A 20,562-nucleotide genomic window follows, 5' to 3' on the forward strand; every position below is an offset into this window, starting at 1 on the left:
AGAAGCTGATCTCCCGAGTTTTATTCAGATTTGACTTTAACACTAAGGGAGAGAGAGGGAGACAAACTGAGCCGAGTCACAGATTGAAGACAATCAGAAATGGCTCATTGGATGCAAACTGAGTAACAGTCAGATAATTTGATGGTCATTCAGGATACCTGATCTCCGGGCAGTCAGAAGATGAGGAATTGTTCCTCCAACTTGTGCTGATCCTCGCTGTAGCAGTGTGATGTCATAGAGACTAAGATTACACTGGACAACAAATTTTTTCAAAAGTGTTGCTTTCTCAGAATTTTTTTTGTTGATGATAGACTGCTTGAAGATGAACACAAATATAATTTCAGACTACTTGTATCACATAGGAACTTGGAGAAACAACAAATTAACTTTCATTGAATATAATGTTTAATTGCATCATGGTGCTGATGCTTTGCAATAGTTCAACTAAGTTAAAAATATTTTGTTAATGATTTTCATTTGTACTCAGTGTCTGAGGCTTCATGCTTAAGTGTCCAACAATAATTCACCAACATTGATGGATTCCAGTTGCCCTGGTATCTTTTCTCCATGACCGCAATGTCCTGGTGAAACCTTTCACCATGCTCATCACTAACAGTACCAAGATTTGCAGGAGAGAAATCTAAATGGGAATGCAGAAAATGAAACTTTAATAACATGTTGCATTTCATGGTTTCATATGCTTGAAGCATATAAGCATGTAGTTTGGTGCTCTGTAGATGCCGAGAAAAATTTCAACAACTTCCTTGAATGCCTTCCATGTGATTTTCTCTGGTCCCACTAGAAATTCTTCAAATTGCCTGTATTCAATGACCTGTTTGGTCTGTGGACCAACAAAAATGCCTTCCTTAATCTTGGCATCAGTTATTCTGGGAAGCATCTGTCTCAAATATCAAAATCCTTCATAGAAATTTTTGTGCCTGGTGATAGCAAATTCTATCCTTACAGTCCTGAACCCAATAATTATTACTAAAACCTGTCCTGCCATGCAGCAGCCACGCTGCCTAAGCATGTCCAAGCATGCCTGGACAAGATAGGAAACTTTCCAGCTTACATTGTAGGCAACATTTTAATTGACTTGAATTATGAATTGAAATAATAAACATAAGTGATTTCAAAAACTGGTGCATGATAGGGAAATTTCATGGTGATTTTCATGATCAGTAGCTCAAAATTCATAAGGTACACCTAAAGGTATTCAGGAAGCAAAATCTTTGTTGTCCAGTGTTATTTCATCTGAAATGCTACCTTCACCCATTGATGTCTTTTGTAAATCTTTTCACAGGTTAGAAACAGCAAAGAATTTGTGAATGGGAACCTCAAACACAGCAAGTCAGTTTTTCTGCCACTGCACAGGTAATTCCTTTGTAGCATCAATATATTCATTGTTGATCCTTGTAGATGATGAAATATCTCATCCCAGCTGGAAACATGCTTTGTGTCTGAAATGAAGTTTCCTGTTGTAACTCCGTGAAATCCACTGGAACCAGGGGCTGAGAGCACACCAGCATTTGTTCAACAGAGAGCATTAGATGTACAAGTGATTCACTGCATCTGACCTCTGGCTTGATACATTGCCAGAGAATTGAGAGCAGGGAGATGTCATTCATTGCTCTCAGTGTAGGAAGCCATTCACTCACTCAGCCGACCCGCAGACATAACAGTGAGTTCACCTTGGGGAGAGGTCATTCACCTGTTCTGTGTGGGGGAGGGGATTTGCTCAGTCATTCAGCCTGAAGATACATCAGCAAGTTCACACCACAGGGAGAGGGTTCACCTGTTCTGACTGCAGGAAGAGATTCATTCTGTCATCCAAGCTGACGATATATACAAGATTTCACAACAGTGACAAGCCATTCACCTGCTCCATGTCTGGGAAGAGATTCACTCAATCAGCCGTCCCATAGACACACCAGTGAGTGCATAAGGGAGAGGGACTGTTCATATGTTGTGTGTGGGAGCAAATTCTCACAAGGGAGAGACCCTCCACCTGCTCAGACCGTCCAAAGTGACTAACTCACTCATCCCATCAGTTCACAGTGGGGAGATATCATTCATCTGCTCAGACTGTGGGAAAGGATTTACTCAGTCACATCAACTGCAGGTACATCAGCGAGTGCACACTGGGGAGAGGCCATTCACCTGCTCAGACTGTGGGAAGGGATTCATTCGGTCATCTGACCTATTAACACACCAGTCAGTTCACACTGGGGAGAGGCCGTTCACCTGCTCTGATTGTGGGAAAGGATTCACTTGGTCATCTCTACTGAAGGTACATAAGTGAGTTCACACAGGAGAGAGGCCATTCATCTGTTCAGTGTGGGAAGGGATTCACTCAGTCATCCATCCTACAGGCACACCAGTCAGTCCACACTGGGGAGAGACCATTCACCTGCTCAGAATGTGTGAAGGGATTCAGTCTGTTGCGGAAAAGGTATTACTCGGACACAAAGGGAGATCGCTTTAGAAAGTCTTTATTGTAACATGACATCATGGAGAGCTCACCCTCCTAAAAGCGGAGTTCCGAGACTCTGTCTGACAATGCGTCACACTCTTATTTATATTCCAAGCATATGAGAGAAAAACACATAAATCAGAAGGAAGAACTTCAATGGCCGTTCTGCTGAGTAGCAAAGTTGCAGGATATGTCCTTCAGCAGTTACGCATTTACTTCAGTGTTAATTTCTCAAAAGAGTACATCAGACATGTAATGATCCTTAGAACAAATACAAACATAGTTATTTTAATCAGCCTGACTGAAAGGCACATTGTCAGCAGCACAGAGTACATTGGTCACAGTAGACGTTGATTTTACATCTGAAGATCATTAACCCTTTCTTGCTCAATACAGTGTCAGCTCTGCGTATTTTCTTCCACAGTTCAAGTACAGAGCAACTGCTGTGAAGAAAAAACTCTATAACCCCTTAGTATCTAGCGAGTAACAAAATTTCATGCACAGTTACTCATCTGACCTGCAGAAACACAGGCGAGTTCACACAGGAGACAGGCCTTTCACCTGTTCCGTGTGTGGGAAGAGATCCAGTCAGTCTTACAGCCTGCAGACACACCAAGCAGTTCACACCGGGAAGCATCCATTTACCTGCTCAGACTGTGGGAAGGGATTCACTCAGTCATCTGACCGTCCGTCACATCAGTGAGTTCACACTGGGGAGAGACCGTACACTTGCTAAGACTGTGGGAAGGAGTTCACTGTCTCATCTCAGCTGAAAGTACATCAGCACATTCACACAGGAGAGAGGCCACTTACCTGCTCAGATTGTGGCAAGACATTCACTCTGTCATCCCACCGACAAACACATCAGTGAGTTCACACTGGGGAGAGACCATTCAGCTGCTCAGACTGTGGGAAAGGATTCACTTTTTCATCTCAACTGAAGGTACATCAAAGAGTTCACACTGGGGAGAGGCCATTCACCCGCTCGGTCTGTGAGAAGAGATTTCGTCAGTCATCGCAACTGAAGGTATATTCGCGACTTCACACCTGCCCTGTGTGAGCAAAGATGTTTATTCAGTCATCCCACCTGCTGACAAATCACCGAGTTCACACAGGAGGGACAGTTTAATTAACTCTGTGTTGAACTTTTAACCATTATGTTTGGTGAATCCAGCTGCAAGTTGAAGAGTGACTGTTGGTGTCAGATTCTTCTGTTCATCACACCTGGAACTGATCCCTGGTCACTGGGCATGGGAGGGGTTTGTTCTGATCACATTGGCCTTTAATTGAACTGGAGTTAAATATTGTGGATCTGTTAGAAATAAATCAGTCCTATCTTAAATCTTGTGTCTCAACTCCGTACTGACTCTGCCGTGCACTCGACTGAAAATAGAGAAGCTAGCTGTTTCTCCTGTCGAATCTTGTTATTTGTGATCCTTGAGTTCAGAATTTCAGGAATGAGCGAGACACTTCGATTTTCACTGTTGTTTAATTTAAAGTTTAAACAAAGATAAAGAGCATTTGAAACTACCGGTAAGTGAGGAGCAGAGAATCAAAGCTGAGGTTAAAGAGATTCAATGAAAAGATGGCATATTTGAGAAATCTATCACCTTTATACTCAAGCGAAAGAAATTCCTTAGATAAAAAAACTATCAAAAGACTACACAATTATAATACGTGCCATGCGTTAACACAGCCAATTAAACAACAAAAAGGTGTATGTAACTGCTATATCACATTCTGTCAGTAAGTGGAGACAAACCATCAGATACAGTGAAAAACACTAAATTTGTTAAGGATACAAAATTGTTAAAAATGCAAATGTCAGTTAAAAACAATTATTTTAGTTTTGCATTAATTCAACTAATATTTTATAAAAAGTATTAAAAAACAAAAGATTCCAGCAGTCCCCCCCCCCCCCTTTCACGTCACATGCTGGTGATGATAAACCTGATTCTGATTCTGTAAGATTCACTGTTAGAAACACATCTGAAAATTCAGAAGCAGAAAATTTAAAAGTATCTATGTTACAGAGTAATTCAAACCTACTTCAATTCTATAATATCAAAGAATTTATGTGCTCTTAAAAGCATTTATAGTATTAAATCATGATTGGATATATCAGGAATACTTATACTAGTTTGGGCTATTCTCATAATAATTGCTTTTAAACAAACACAGAAATGTAGATTATGGCAATGAATATGATGAATTTTAACAATGAGTAACAGTGTCTTTGGGGTGTCTGGTATACAGGTGTAACATTCCTTACTGCAAATGTTCCTCTCTGAACTGCTAAGATCTAATGCCACACATTTTTGAAGAACCATTTTATGCATGGCAACCATCTCCGTTGTTACCTTGACAAAATGATGGGCCAGTTCAAGCAGCAGAAACCTGGTGCGAAACAGAGAAAACAAGTTGGGTTAGTTTTATAAAATAATAAATTAAACTGTCTGCTATAATGTGCATTTTAGTCTCTCTGAGATCGAGAGCTCCTGGTAGTGACACAGGTCACCCTAATTATATTTTGTTTGCTCGTTTGGGATTTCTGTGATGCTGCATAGTACCAAAGGAAGAGCTGCAGGCCATGGTATGCCTTCTTTGTGATATGAAGCCAGTCACTGTTTGATACCCTTCATTCTCTCAGTTTGTCCTGATGACTCTGGATGATGTGAGCAATGAAAAGACCATTCAATGATCATCAGTCAATGTAATTCCAGTGAAATGTGTTGCTTGGTCAGAGTCAGCGTGACATGGCAATCCCCATCGCGGGATATAGTCCTCTGTCGGAGTTTTGGCTCTGTGTGTGGCAGTGGCTTTTCTTGCTGGGATGGCTTCAAACCAACTTGAAATTTGTCCACTCATCTAACACATCTGAATATCCTTGGCACTTTGGTAAAAGTAATGTAGTCCACTTGTAGGTGGAAAAACTAATCAAGTGGGCAGGAACCCCTAGTTGTGGTATCTTTTCTGTTGATCCAGGGTTTGTTTTCTGACACATCATACAACTATTTGTCCAGCTTGCATCCTGAACTTTGGATTCCACCACCACTGGGAGAATCTGTTGACCATCTTTTGCACTCCAATGTGCCCCAAGCAGTGTATCTACTGTGCCAGATGAGGAAGCAGTTCATTTAGGACCACGAGTCTATCACTAGTGCCATAACTCCATACTCCATCGTTATATATCAACCCACCATTTTCCACCCAGTGCAACTTCCCTTCATTTGAGCACTGATCTTCCATTTCTTGAATATCTTGTGTGTGTGTGTGTGTGTTTGTGATAGTGTTTAACTTGGTTTCCACGGTTTCATTTATCTGGTTTTCTTTTATTTCCTTTATTCCTTCTCTTGCTGCTCTTTTTCCAGTTTTGTTTGCAAAGGTGTTTCCACTGATTTCCATTGTGATCATTATAGAGCGACCCTTACATTTCAGTACAGCAACTTCTGATGGTAGTTGTATGAGGTCCATAAGTTCTCATGCTGGATGATTATTCCTGATTGGAGTTCCCATGGCTGAAAGAAATCCCCTTTGTCTCCATAAATATCCAAAGTTATGAACAACTCTGAAATCATATTGACAATCCATGTTAGCTTATTTTCCTTCTGCTGGCTTACAGGCTTCAATCAAAGCTTTCAGTTCTGTCCATTGTGCAAAGGTACTAGGAACCATGTTAGCTGAGGTCATAACTTAATTTTCTGTCACAACCATTCACATTCCTCCTCAACGGTTCAGGAATGAGCAGTGTGCAGAATCAGCTCTGGGTTCAATAAAGGCACTTCTTTATGGTAATTTGCATCTTCTTGACATGTTATTGTCCTTGTACAGTCATGATCATCATAATCTTCCATGTCCACTGACAAGAGTGCAGCTGGATTTGCTGGACTGGCTCATTGAATGATGATATTAGATGCCTCAAGAATAGTGGACCACTTCCACCACCAGCACTGAGCAGCTGTCACTTGAGAGACCCTGTTCATAGTGAGTAAACTATGCACTAAATGTGGACATTGAACACTTAAAGTGTGATTCAGCACAATGTTAGAAACATTCATGACTGCCAGGTAGGTTGCTTGCAATGCCTGTAGACATGAACCCCATCCTAATGCTACATAGTCCAATCTGGCACAGTAATACCCAACAGGATGCTGTTGCTTTCCATGATCTTGAATTTAAACTGCTGTCACATGGCTATGCTTCTCATAGACACAAAGGGTCAATGGTCCATCCGTATCAGAAATCCCAAATGCAAATGTTGTACTTAGTATCATCTTTAAACTTTGCCAACCTTCCATTTGTTCTTCATTAAGAGTCACAGGGTCATCTGGATGCTTGCTGCCTTTCAGTAGACAAGTGAGAGGTTCAGCAATTGACCTGATTAAATTTAAAATGCAGCCCTGAACAATAGCTTCCTGGAGCTGTGGACACCAGTTAATTAAAACCAGACATTGCTGATTAACATTAACTTTGTGTGGCTGGAGTGTTTGTGCATGCACGTGTGTTTATGTAAGTCAAAACATTTACATAGAACATAGAAAACCTACAGCACAATATAGGCCATTCAGCCCAAAATGCTGTGCCAAACATGTACTTACTTTAGAAATTTCCTAGGGTTACCCATAGCCTTCTATTTTTCTAAGCTCCAGGCACCTATCCAAGAGCCCCTTAAAAGACCCTACTATATCTGCCTCCACCACCGTCGCCGGCAGCCCATTCCACACACTCACCACGCTCTGCATAAAAAACTTACCCCTGACATCTCCTTTGTACCTACTTCCAAGCACCTTAATACTGTGCCCTCGTGTTAACCATTTCAGCCCAGAGAAAAAGCTTCTGACTATCCACACAATCAATATCTTATACACATCTATCAGGTCACTTCTCATCCTCCATCACTCCAAAGAAAACAGGCTGGGTTCACTCAACCTATTCTCACAAGGCATGCTCCCCAATCCAGGCAACATCCTTGTAAATCTCCTCTGCACCCTTTCTATGGTTTCCACATCCTTTCTATAGTGAGACGACCAGAATTGAGCACAGTACTCCAAATGGGGTCTGACCAGGGTCCTAGATAGCTGCAACATTACCTCTCGGCTCTTAAACTCAATCCCACGGTTGATGAAGGCCAATGCACTGTATGCCTTCTTAATCACAGAGTCAACCCCAAGATCCCTCTGATCCTCCACACTGCCAAGAGTCTTACCATTAATGCTACATTCTGCCATCATATTTCACCGACCAAACTGAACCACCTCAAACTTACTGGGTTGAACTCCATCTGCCACTTCTCAGCCCAGTTTTGCATCCTATCAATATCCCACTGTAACCTCTGACAGTCCTCTACACTATCCACAACACCCCCATCCTTTCATCAGCAAATTTACTAACACATCCTTCCACTTCTTCATCCAGGTCATTTATAAAATCACGAAGAGAAATCCCAGAATAGATCCCTGAGGCACACCACTGGTCACCAACCTCCATGCAGAGTATGACCCGTCGACAACCACTTTTTGCCTTCTGTGGGCAAGCCAATTCTGGATCCACAAAGCAAGGTCCCCTTGGATCCCATGCCTCCTTACTTTCTCAATAAGCCTTGTATGGGGTACCTTATCAAATACCTTGCTGAAATCCATATACACTACATCTACTGCTCTGCCTTCATCAATGTGTTTAGTCACATCCACAAAAAATTCAGTCAGGCTCGTAAGGCATGACCTGCCTTTTGCCAACAGTAGGCAAAAAGTGGTTGTCAAGTGGTTTATCAAAGGAGAACCTCACCATCCAACACAGGGATATGGACCAATATTTGTGGGACTATGTTGTTACCGAGTTTCCACCACTTGACTGCAGACTGCACACGAGTTGTGGAGGAGGCAAGGGAAATAATACATCAATGGAATATACAGAGTAATTAAGAAACACGCTTACTTGACAAATGAAATATTGAGTGAAGCTGCTCTGTAGCCACCCTTTTGTGAACTGGTTTTACATGGCTGAGTAAATGTTTTAAAATAGACACAGTGATGCTCCAGGTAATCTGCTGGACTAGAGATAATTTACAAATAAGAAATTATTGGTGAGGTATTCTTTAGTATGATATAACATGCAGGTTTTTGAATTGGTGGGGGCGGGGGGGGGGGGGTCTGTGTCTGCCCTGAGTGATTCAAGCTGGTTACTGGTTTGGTAACTGTATTAGAACAAGGAGGTATAAATTACCACTTGTCACTTGCGGAAAAGGGCAATAGCTGGATACTGGCTTGGTCCAGAGCCAATATGGTGGCACAAGCCAGTAAGATTCTCTCAAGCCAACGAGATTGGATAGCAAAATTTGAACTGGTAAGTGCATAAAAATGAGAGGCTTTGAATGCAAGACAGCGACTACTCTGAAGAATAGCCATTATTGACACATTTATGAGCAACTTCATGTCGGACATGTGGTGATTGGGGCAAGACTGAAAAGGAATGCCTGGCCAGCTTAGACTCCTTACCCAGTTATTACCTTTTCTATTCTTTGATTATTCAAGAGAGTCAGGGTAACCCAGTGGATGTGCGCGCAGGTACTTCGTTTATGAATTTACATGCTTGTTAGCTGAACCAATAAAATGTATTTGTCAGTAAATACAGATTCTCTCTATGTGCAACTGGGTATTGTGACCCTTGTTATCAGAACTTTGAAGAAATTATCAGTACAGAAGAAAAAGTTAACCAATGGAAGAGCATGACTCTCCGTGGAAGATGTTCCCACGATCTGAGCAGACTAGAGATCAACCAGGAAGCGTCAAGTGCTTGGCTCAAAGCTGGAAGCCTTTCTCAGAAACAGAGGGGTTCCTTGTGGAAATACAGGGCCAGGTAGTTAACACAAAAAATATCAAAAATACGAAGTAAAAGAAAATACAAAATAAATGCCAAATACGCCAAGAAAAACCAGAAACAATCCAACACATTACAGCATCCTGCAGCAGTTTCACCCAATCTGATTATTTACACAGCAATCATTCATAAAAATCTTGCTTTAAAATACAAACTCAGAAAAGACACCGTACCTAATTATAAATACAAACCTAATCCAGCTTTAGAGTCAGAAGCCTACAAATTATATTATAACCAAACTATTATTACAGATAGGACAATTCATAATAACCAACCGGATACAGAAGTAGTGACAATTACCCATACAGTTGAGATGAGCAGGGAATACAGAGGTTAACTATCAAAGTCATTCTTACTTGGTCAAGAACATCTCAAGCATAACTGCAGTCAGTTTGTCGTCTTCTTCAGTCTGCAGAACCATGCAAGAAATTCAAGGGAGAACTCTTCACCCACAGAGTGGTGACTGTTTAGAACCCATCACCATAGGGAGAGCGAGAGGGGAACAAAATGGATGGATTTAAAAAGGCTCTTGGGGAACAGAAACTCTGTTGAAATGACAAAGTGAATCCCTGCCCACACACAGAACAGGTGAACGGACTCTCTCCAGTGTGAACTGATTTGTGTGTCTGTAGGCTGGATAACCACGTGAATCCCCTCCTACACAAAGAACAGTAGAGTGGCCTCTCCTGTGTGAACTCGCTGGTGTCTCTGTAGGTTCACTGACTGAGTGAACCCCTTCCCACAGCCAGAACAGATGAACAGCATCTCCCCAGTGTGAACTGAGTGGTGTGAATGTAGCGTGTCACAAGATCAGATGACCGAGTAAATCCCTTCCCACAGTCCGAGCAAGTGAATGGCCTCTCCTCAGTGTGAACTCGCTGGTGTTTCTGCAGGTGGGGAGAGTGAGTGAATCCTTTCCCACAGTTCCCTCTCAACTGTCTGACAATGTCTCAAGTCAGATGTCAGACATAGTGAATCCCTCGCACAATCAAAGCAGTTGAAGAGCTTCTCTCTAATGAACAAATGCTGGTGTGCTCTCAGTACCCAGTTCCAGTGGATTTCACTGAGTTACAACAGAAAACTTCATTTCAGACACAAAGCACGTTTCCAGCTGGGATGAGATACATCTTCATCTCCAGGGATCAACAACAGATATATTGGTGTTGCAAAGGTTATTTCTGGACAGAGATAGCACACTAACGTGCTGTTATGTTTGAGATTCCTGCTCAAAATTTCTTTTTCTTGTTCAAAGATTTACGAAAGACATCAGTGGGTGAAGGACAACATTTCAGATGAGATAATTTTAGTCTGTATGGTGTGCTCTGACATCACACTGTACAATAAGTTTCAACCCAGGTTGGGAGAAGTCGTCGTCTTCTAACAGGGCACAGATCAAGCATTGGGACTGACCATCAAATTCTCTGACAGTCTTCCTGTCTGTACAAGAATGGGACACTTCTACCCATCTTCAATCTGTGACTTGGCTCAGTTTGACTCTCTCCACTGGTATTAATCAGTTTACTCTAAGCTGTGTGGGTGCGCGGCCGTACAGTAACTGAAATGCTCTGGCACAGAAAGCCTTTGTTGCCACACAGCTGGGATTTTCTTCCATATGTTTATTTAAAGGGCTGCACAGTTTTCAGGCCATGTACACATTTCCTGCACAGACTGTGCAGCTGATTTTAAAAAAAGCAGAGGGAACATTGGTATTATTTCAAGTTCTGGTCATGTCCCACAGCCCTACAAAGAGCACACAATATTACATGTCTGCTCCAAGAGACTTTCTAATCACTCTGACTCCTCTTACTGTGATAGACGGTGGTGAACTCATCGATGGCAATGCCAATGAATATGAAGGGGAGGCAGTAGTCTTTCTCATTGGAGTGAGGCACTTTAGTGATGTGAAATGTACAGGTCACTTGTTACCCAGGACAAAGAAATATTCAAATAGCAAAATAGTACAACCGTGGTTGACAAGGGAAGTCAAAGCTAATGTAAAAGCAAAAGAGAGAGCATACAACAAAGGAAAAATTAGTGGGAAGACAGAGATCGGGAAGTTTTGATTGGGTGTGTAATCACAATTGACAGTGTGATTGGGAAGATTGGGAGCTAGAAAATGAGGCTGGAGAAATAATAATGGGGGACGAGGAGACGGCAGATGGACTAAATGAGTATCTTGCATCCGTCTTCACTGTGGAAGAAACTAGCAGTGGGCCAGATGTTGAAAAGAGTGAGGAAAGAGAAGTGGGTGCAGTTACCATTACAAGAGAAATGGTGCTCAAAAAGCTGAAAGACCTAAGTCACCTGAACCAGGTGAACTGCACCCTACCGTTCTAAAAGAAGTGGCGGTAGAGATTGTGAGGCATTGGTAATGATCTTTCAAAAATCATTGGATTCTGACAAGATGCCAGAGGACTGGAAAATTGCAAATGTCACTCCATTCTTTAGGAAAGGAGGAAGGCAGCAGGAAGGAAATTAGAGACCAGTTAGCCTGACCTCAGTGGTTGGGAAGATGGGGCAGTCAATTGTTAAGGGTGAGGTTATTGAGTATTTGGTGACACCAAACAAGACAAAGTCAGCATGGTTTCCTTCAGGGAAAATCTTGCCTGACAAACCTGTTGGAATTCTTTGAGGTGATTAAAAGTAGGATAGATAAAGAGGACGCACTGTATATTTGGACTTGCAGAAGGCCTTTGACAAGGTACCACACATAAGGCTGCTTACCAAGTTACAAGCAAAACTGCATGGTTAGAGCACTGGTAGGAGGCAGTTAGTGGGAATAAAAGGACCTTTTTCTGGGAGGCTGCCAGTGACAGTGTTCCGCATGGGTCGGTCGGTGTTTCTTTTTACGCTAAATATCAATGGTTTTAGATGATGGAATAGATAGCTTTGTTGCCAAGTTTGCAGATGATTCAAAGATTGGTGAGGGGGGCAGATAGTGTTGAGAAAACAGAAAGGCTGCAGAGCTCCCAGGTTCCTGGGTACGGATCACAGGGCTGAAAGACGGATGGAATGGACCGGTATTGTCCTACCACGGTGTATGCGCTCAAGAACTAAAGGTTATAGAGGATTCTGTTATTTTTTTCCCGAGTTTTTAGATAGCTGGAGCTCGGCAGAGTCTGAATAGTTTCCCTCCGCCTTCACTCATCAACCGAAATCTCCCCGGGCCCGGGTACGGATCGTGGGTCTGAGAGAGACGGGAAAGACCGGGACTATCCCGGAGTGCGGGACTACGGTGTGTTCGGAGTTCACGGCAATTGTCCCCCAGTCGGGCTGCGGACGCCGGTGATGGTGAAACTACCGCCCGGAGCCCCGATCCTACCTGCCGCTGATCCCCTGGAGCACTTTGTCCGCTGAGCGCATGCGCATCATCTGATACCATTGCGCATGTGCATTTGGTCGCCTAGGCAGAGAAAGCCAATCGCACAGATTTCTGGGTAGCCCAGGTGCCATTAAATGTGACTGCAATTACCGTTTCCACGCCACGTGCCTCAAAAATAGTCAATGATTTGATGTTGCAAACTATCACAAACAATATGCTCAATATCAACAGGCATTCCGTATGTAAAATGTCAAATTCCAATACACTTAAAATGTAGGTATAAAGTAGCAGATTCTGCAGATACTGGAAATGCAGAGCAACAGCAACAGCAACAGCAACAAAGTGCTGGAAGAACTCAGCAGCTCAGGCAACATCAAAGCAGAATAAACTGTCTAGGCATGAGGAGATGTCTTGGCCCAAAACAGGACGTTTATTCCTTTCCGTAGCTTCTTTTTCCACAGAACTCCATTGAGTTCCTCCAGCATTTTGCACAAATAAAATGGCGACCAGTTGTAACCTTTCATCACAGGAAGAATGAGAGGTGAACAGCAGGGATGGATTTTAAAATAATGATGTGGAACAGAAACACAGGTAAGGGCCAGCTGGACTGAGAGGCCTCTCTACGGTATGTTGGGTGTGTGGCAGATACAGGATTTGATGTAGAACTTGTTCATTTGTCATAGATCTACAATATTAAACTCCAGTCACATTAAAGGGGAACATCAGCTGAAGAAACTTCTCCCAAACTTGTTGTGATGAGAAGTCAGAATTTCTACAGAATCTGACATTAACAATTAGTCATGAACTTGTAACTGGATTCAGCCATCATGATGGTTAAAAATTTAACATACAGTTTATCTGAACTTTCTCCCTGATGTGCAGTTGCTGGTGTTTTAGCAGGTGTGATGATTGAGTAAATCTCTTTGCCCACTTAGGACAGAAGAGTGGCCTTGACTTATTGTGAACTTGGTGGAGCATCACAATGTGGGTTAGTGGAATGAATCTCTTCCCACACATGGAACAGGCGAGTGTTCACTCCCTAGTGTGAACTTGCTGGTGTATCTGCAGGTGTGATGGCCCAGTGAATCTCTTCCAAACTGAGAGCCAGTGACTGACATCTCACTGCTATCAACTCTCTGGGAATTTAGCAGCTCAGATCACGGACATGTACACGTATTCGGGTTCTCCTTGTTACAATTGGTGTGCTGTCTTCCAAACATCTCCTCCTCACAGTGAAGGATTCAGGTTCTGTTGAACTGACAGACACAGCAGAACTGACATGTTGTTGTGTTTGAGATTCCAAAACACAAATCATTTGTCTTTCTTACCTTGTAAAAAGTTTACAAACAACATCAGTGAGTGAAGGACCTTTCATTGAGGTAATTTTAGTCTCGATGGTGATGTTACGTACCCCGTAACTGGGACCAGCAGAGAAAGAAGAACCTGTTGGAGTCTGGTGGTACCAAACTAAAGGTGTTTATCTGTAAACTACACAATACAATATCAAAAATGCAAATATACATATAAAACAAGTTAGCAGTAATAAACCTAAAAGTGTAGGAATAATAATGATCAATAATAAACAAGTTCTATTCATGTCTAGGGGTAAATAAATTGTCATAGAAAAGTTTAAAGTTCAGTTCAGTTCATAAGTGCTGAGGTGGTTATGGTTGTTGTATTGAAATCGTTGGAAAGAGAGAGAGAGCGAGCGAGATGTAACAGCAATAGCTGTGGCAGGCAAACCTTTTGTGGCTTTCTTATTCCGTCGTATCGGTGTGGTCATTCAGTTATGACCCCTCTGGTCTTCAGCCAGACCATTCTTCTGTGGTGGACTCGTCACTCTGGCATGAGTGGACACACACACAAGTCCCCACCGGCCCTGCTGTAACACTGTGAGCTTTACTGACCGATCTCCTGGTTCGGTCTCCGAAGCCCCCCACCTTTCCTGTGGGTTCCCAACACTCAGTCAGTGTCCACTGGTGTGTCTGGAGGGTGTCTCTCCAGACCTGTCTTTTATCCCCACTCACGGGGTCTCAGCTATCCATCAACTCTGAATGACCGTGTCCATCAAATCAGGCCACTCCTGCTATCTCCTGAGGAATGTTAACGAGCAAAGTAAAGACCTTGTAGTAGAAGGTAAATAATCCAGGAAGAGATGAAATACAGTAAATCAACAGTCTCTCTCCCCCTCTTTTCTTCAGCAGATGTTCTTGCCTGGGCTTTATCTCTCCCTCTCTCAATAGCAGCATAGCAACAGCAATAGTTCGTAGTTCTCAGGAGGGGGGTTGGGAATGGTTAACTCTGCACCCCATTGACCACCAGGTCTGTTCATCACTCATAACAGTGACATCTAATGTCACACTGTTACAGCAAGGCTCAACACAACTTGGAGAAGTAGTTCCTCATCTTCTAACAGAACACTGTTCAGACATCAGGACACAACCTCAAATTCTCTGTCCTCCTGTCTGTCTGAGAATGCGTCATTTCTGCCCTCATTGATCTGTGACTTGGGTCAGTTTGTCTCTTCACATTCTGGACCTGTCCCAAAGACCTACAAAGTGTACATTGTCTTCATAGAGTCATAGAGTAATACAGCATAATAACAGACCCATCAGCCCACCTGGGCTATGCTGACCACAGCATATTCCCTAGTAGTCCCAGTTGCCCATGTTTGGCCAATAACCCTGTACGCCATTCCCCTCAATGTAGCTATCCAAATGTCTTAAATGTTGCAATTGCACCTACCTCAAACACTTCTTGCAGCTCATTTCCTGGTTTGAATGTCTAAAATATGTCACCTCACACTGATCTAAATTGAAAACCATTTGTCATTCCTCAGCCCATCTCCCTGACTGATCAAGATGTCTTTGTAATTCAGTGCCACCAAATTCACTCTCATTAAACCCCACTAATTTAATAGCAAAAGCAATGTTGCCACATTAATAATGAATAACAGAGGTCCCAACACTGACTCCTGAGGCACCCCACTAGTCACAGTACTCCAGTCTGCAGGGGATCCATACACAATCCAAATGATATAATCCAATGGTAAATCCTGAATCCCATTTAATCCAATGCAATTCCCCAAGTCCTCATTTAATTCCAATATATTTCCCCAAATCCCAATTTAATAACATTACCCTTCCCCCAAATTAACCCCTTCCATACCGGATCCAGCAATTCAGATCAACGGGTTTACTATACCCCTCAGGATAGACCTGTAGAGTCTCTCAAAAGCAGAGGTGGAGGAGTATGCCTCATGATCAACTCTTCTTGGTGCACAAATATATCAGTGCTGTCCCAGTTCTACTCACCAGACCTGGAATATCTAGCAGTAAAGTGCTGTCCTTTTAACCTACCACTGGAGTTCTCTGGGGTCATTCTGGTAGCAGTTTACATTCCACCTCAGGCCAATGTCAAGCAGGCTTTAGATGATCTGAGCAATGGGATCAACATGCACGAAACAGCACACCCTGATGCCTTCACCATCGTTTTGGGAGATTTTAACCAGGCCAGTCTGAAAAAAATCACTAATCAACTGTCATCAACAGATCACTTGCAATACCAGAGGAAACAACACACTGGACCATTGCTACAACACCAACAAGAATACCTACCATGAGGTTGGAGGTGAGATCGGATGAGCAGCAACTCTGGCAGGGTCTGCCAGACATTACTTCCTACAAAGCGAAACCCAATAGCATGAATGGCAGCGATGCTTCACTACTCATGAACTCAACGCCTTCTGTGCCCACTTTGAAAGGGAGAACACAACTACAGCTGTGAAGATCCCTGCTGCACCTGATGATCCTGTGATCTCCATCTCAGAGGCCGATGTTAGACTGTCTTTAAAGAGAGTGAACCCTCGCAAGGCGGGAGGTCCCGATGGAGTACCTGGTAAGGCTCTGAAAACCTGTGCCAACCAACTGGTGGGAGTATTCAAGGACATTTTCAACCTCTCACTGCTACGGGCAAAAGTTCCCACTTGCTTCAAAAAGGCAACAATTATACCAGTGCCTAAGAAGAATAATGTGGGCTGCCTTAATGACTATCGCCTGGTAGCACTCACATCGACGGTGATGAAATGCTTTGAGAGGTTGGTCATGACTAGACTGAACTCCTGCCTCAGCAAGGACCTGGACCCATTGCAATTTACCTATCGCCACAATAGGTCAATGGCAGACGCAATCTCAATGGCTCTTCACACGGCTTTAGACCACCTGGACAATATAAACACCTACATCAGGATGCTGTTCATCAACTATAGCTCAGCATTTAAAACCATCATTCCCACAATCCTGATTGAGAAATTGCAGAACCTGGGCCTCTGTACCTCTCTCTGCAACTGGATCCTTGACTTCCTAACCAGAAGACCACAATCTGTGTGGATTGGTGATAACATCTCCTCCTCACTGACAATCAACATTGGCACACCTCTGGGGTGTGTGTTTAGCCCACTGCTCTACTCTCTATATGACTGTGTGGCTACGCATAGCTCAAATAACATTTACAAATTTGCTGATGACACAACCATTATTGGTAGAATCTCAGGTGGTGATGAGAGGATGTACAGGAGTGAGATATGCCAACTAGTGGAATGGTACCACAGCAACAACCTGGCACTCAACATCAGTAAGATGAAAGAGCTGATTGTGGACTTCAGGAAGGGTAAGACGAAGGAACACATACCAATCCTCATAGAGGGATCAGAAGTGGAGAGAGTGAGTAGCTTCAAGTTCCTGGGTGTCAAGATCTCTGAGGACCTAACCTGGTCCCAACATATCGATGTAGTTATAAAGAAGGCAAGGCAGTGACTATACTTTATTAGGAGTTTGAAGAGATTTGGCACGTCAACAAAAACACTCAAAAACTTCTATAGTTGTACCGTAGAGAGCATTCTGACAGGCTGCATCTCTGTCTGGTATGGAGGGGCTACTGCACAAGACCGAAAGAAGCTGCAGAAGGTTGTACATCTAGTCAGCTTCATCTTGGGTACTAACCTACAAAATACCCAGGACATCTTCAGGTAGCAGTGTCTCAGAAAGGCAGCGTCCATTATTAAGGACCTCAGCACCTTTTCTCACTGTTACCAACAAGGAGGAGGTACAGAAGCCTGAAGGCACACACTCAGAGATTCAGGAACAGCTTCTTCCCCTCTGCCATCCGATTCCTGAATGGACATTGAATCTTTAGACACTACCTCACTTTTTTTAATATACAGTTTTCTGTTTTTGCACATTTTTCTTGATCTATTCAATATATGTAATTGATTTACTAGCTTATTTATTATTATTTTGTTTTATCTTATTTATTGTCATTTTTTCTCTCTCTGCTGGATTATGTATTGCATTGAAGTGCTGCTGTTAAGTTAACAAGTATCACGTCACATGCTGGTGATAATAAACCTGATTCAGATTCCCTGGGGAGGGAAAGAGGGACTGATGATCCACTAGAATCCCCAGCACCAGACAAGCCTTTGTAAAGAAAAGGAGCAGCAACACACCCCAACCCACACACCCTCGACTCTGGGGGAAACCTCTGGTGGGCCTCCCGGAACTGTAAATTTTCAGGAGCAGCTTCACCTGTAAACAGATGGGAAACATTTAATTCTGATCCTCACCCCACTCTGTCCCATCACACACTCCCAGGGACAGGGTCAGACACAGGGTGAGGCTCCATCTTCTGAAGGACAGGGTCAGACACAGGGTGAGGCTCTGTCCACACACCATCCCATCACACACTCCCAGGGACAGGGTCAGACACAGGCTGACCCTTGTAGCCTGAGAGCAAGAACTTAAAATTGGATGAATTGATAAAACAGTGGAGTAAAGGTAATTTGGGTGGAGTTATATGTCTACCAATGGAGGTGTTAAGAGCTTCTTCCCACAATTAGCCTGCAGGTTACCTTTGGACAAGGTGTAGAACCTGCTTATCCCCTCTATCAGGGTCACCAGAAGCCGTGGGAGCAGGTGGTGGATGGTCGTATGAACAGCTGGTGCATATCACAATTCCTGATTGTGAGACCACTGACTCCAGGCTGACACGTCACATGCCGGTGATAATAAACCTGATTCTGATTCCCAGGGACGGAGGGAAAGAGGGACTGATTATCCACCGGAATCCCCAGCACCAGACAAGCCTTTGTAAGCACCAGGAGCAGCAATACACCCCGACCCACACACCCTCAACTCTGGGGGAAACCTCTGGTGGGCCTCCCTAAACTGGAGATTTCAGCAGATGGGAAACATTTAATCCTGATCCTCGCCTCATGCTGTCCCATCAGACACCCACAGGGACAGGGACAGTGTGGGAATACATTCAATACCTTCCCAGGGACAGAGTCAGACACAGGGTAAGGCTCCGTCCACACACCACCCCATCAAACACTCCCAGGGACAGGGTCAGACACAGGGTGAGGCTCCGTCCACACACCATCCCATCACACACTCCCAGGGACAGGGTCAGACACTGGGTGAGACTCCACCCATAGTCCCAGGGACAATGATTGACAGAGGCTGAGCCCTATGCCTGAGAGGGATGGGTTGGAAATGTGGGGAAGGAGAAGAAGGCAAAATCCCAGAGATGAGGCTGGTGCTGATCCAGAGATGTGGGCATGAAGGTGAGGCAAGGTATCCTATAAACATAGTGGGGAAGGGTCTGTCACTGAGACAGGGAAAGGCGGTGACTCAGATGGGGAATTAAGGAGGATAGGAGGGGTGAGATAGGGAAGAAATCCCCAGAGAGGGTCAGTAGAGGCAACCAAGAGACAAGGGCACTGGGAAGGGGAGGAGCAGAGACAGGGAGGGGGGAAGGAGGAGAGCCAGAGATGGGGCAGGGAAGGAGATACAGGGAGGAGGGGAATTGAGATCCCAAGCATAGGAGACAACCCATAGTTAGGGGATGAGGGAAGGGGAGATCCAGAGGCGGGGGGGGGGGTGAGAAGGGGGTGACCCTGAGCAGACACAAGGGTAGAAAATGGCAATCCAAATGTGTGTGGGTGGAGTGACACAGAAATAACGGGGTAGGGAAGAGGGTGACCCAGAGATGGGGTGAGGATGGAATGAGGCAACCAAGAGACAGGGAAGGAATGGGGGAAAGGGGCAAGAAGGGAGAAGGGGGAAACATGGAGAGAGTGGAGTGGAGAAGGCTGAGAGGGGTGGTGGATAAACCCAGGGAAAGGGGCAATCCAGAATCCGGAATTGAGGAGAGGAGTGGCCCGCGTGGGTAGGTGGGTGAACAAGAGACGGGGGTAGGGAGATGAGGAAGGGTAATCCAGAGACACTGATAAGTGGAGATTTAGAACGGGTTTAGGGGTGACCCAGTGATGGAGATTGTGGGGGTTGGGAGAAGTGGGTGATGTAGAGATGGAGGGGTGGGGAAAGGGGGCGACCAGACTGAGTGGGGATGGAAGGGGAGGGCAGAAGAGAGCAACTCAGTGAGAGAGGAGGTAAATGGGTGAGAGATATCGGAGAGACACAGAGACAGGATGGGGGGGGGTGGTGCTGATGGAGGTATCCAAAGATGGGGAGGGAGTGAAAAGTGAACTACTCAGAGGAGGGGGGTGCGGAGAGACAAAAGGAAGGGGGCGATTCTGAGACGGGCGAGGGGGTGGGATTAGTGGGGGAGGGGGAATACGGAGACCTAGAGAGCGGGTTATGAAGGGTCTCAGCCTGAAATGTCTACGTTCTATTCCCCTCCATAGATGCTGCCTGACCTGCTGAGTTCCTCCAGGACTTCGTGTCAGTCGTTGTAAGCTGTAAGAATGTATCATGGTAAGTATATATTTGCAAATAAGGGATTAGAAGCTGCACAAGATTTCAGTTGGCCGATATCCACATACAATTGACAATCCTGAGCATAAGTTTCAGAGGAGCTCGATGACAGGGACTGG

General features: G+C 44.1%; 1 protein-coding gene and 1 long non-coding RNA gene across 4 annotated transcripts in view; one reads left to right on the forward strand and one right to left on the reverse strand.

Moving 5' to 3' along the window:
• Window positions 1-20,562, forward strand: part of LOC140730822 (uncharacterized) — a 79,756-nt gene that overhangs the window by 25,007 nt on the left and 34,187 nt on the right. For 2 of the 3 annotated variants that reach the window (XR_012099685.1, XM_073051766.1), the window contains exons 2-3: window positions 1,304-1,374; window positions 20,374-20,443. The gene's annotated coding sequence lies outside the window, so the exon portion shown is untranslated. The remainder of the gene's footprint in view (window positions 1-1,303; window positions 1,375-20,373; window positions 20,444-20,562) is intronic. The other variant, XM_073051767.1, reaches the window with a different exon arrangement.
• Window positions 383-12,719, reverse strand: LOC140730833 (uncharacterized). The gene is made up of 2 exons (XR_012099688.1): window positions 12,672-12,719; window positions 383-640 (listed from the first exon to the last, which is right to left on the reverse strand). It is a non-coding gene; the product is annotated as an uncharacterized lncRNA (long non-coding RNA).

The sequence above is a fragment of the Hemitrygon akajei genome, chromosome 7, assembly GCF_048418815.1.
Source record: "Hemitrygon akajei chromosome 7, sHemAka1.3, whole genome shotgun sequence".
Classification (NCBI taxonomy): domain Eukaryota; kingdom Metazoa; phylum Chordata; class Chondrichthyes; order Myliobatiformes; family Dasyatidae; genus Hemitrygon; species Hemitrygon akajei.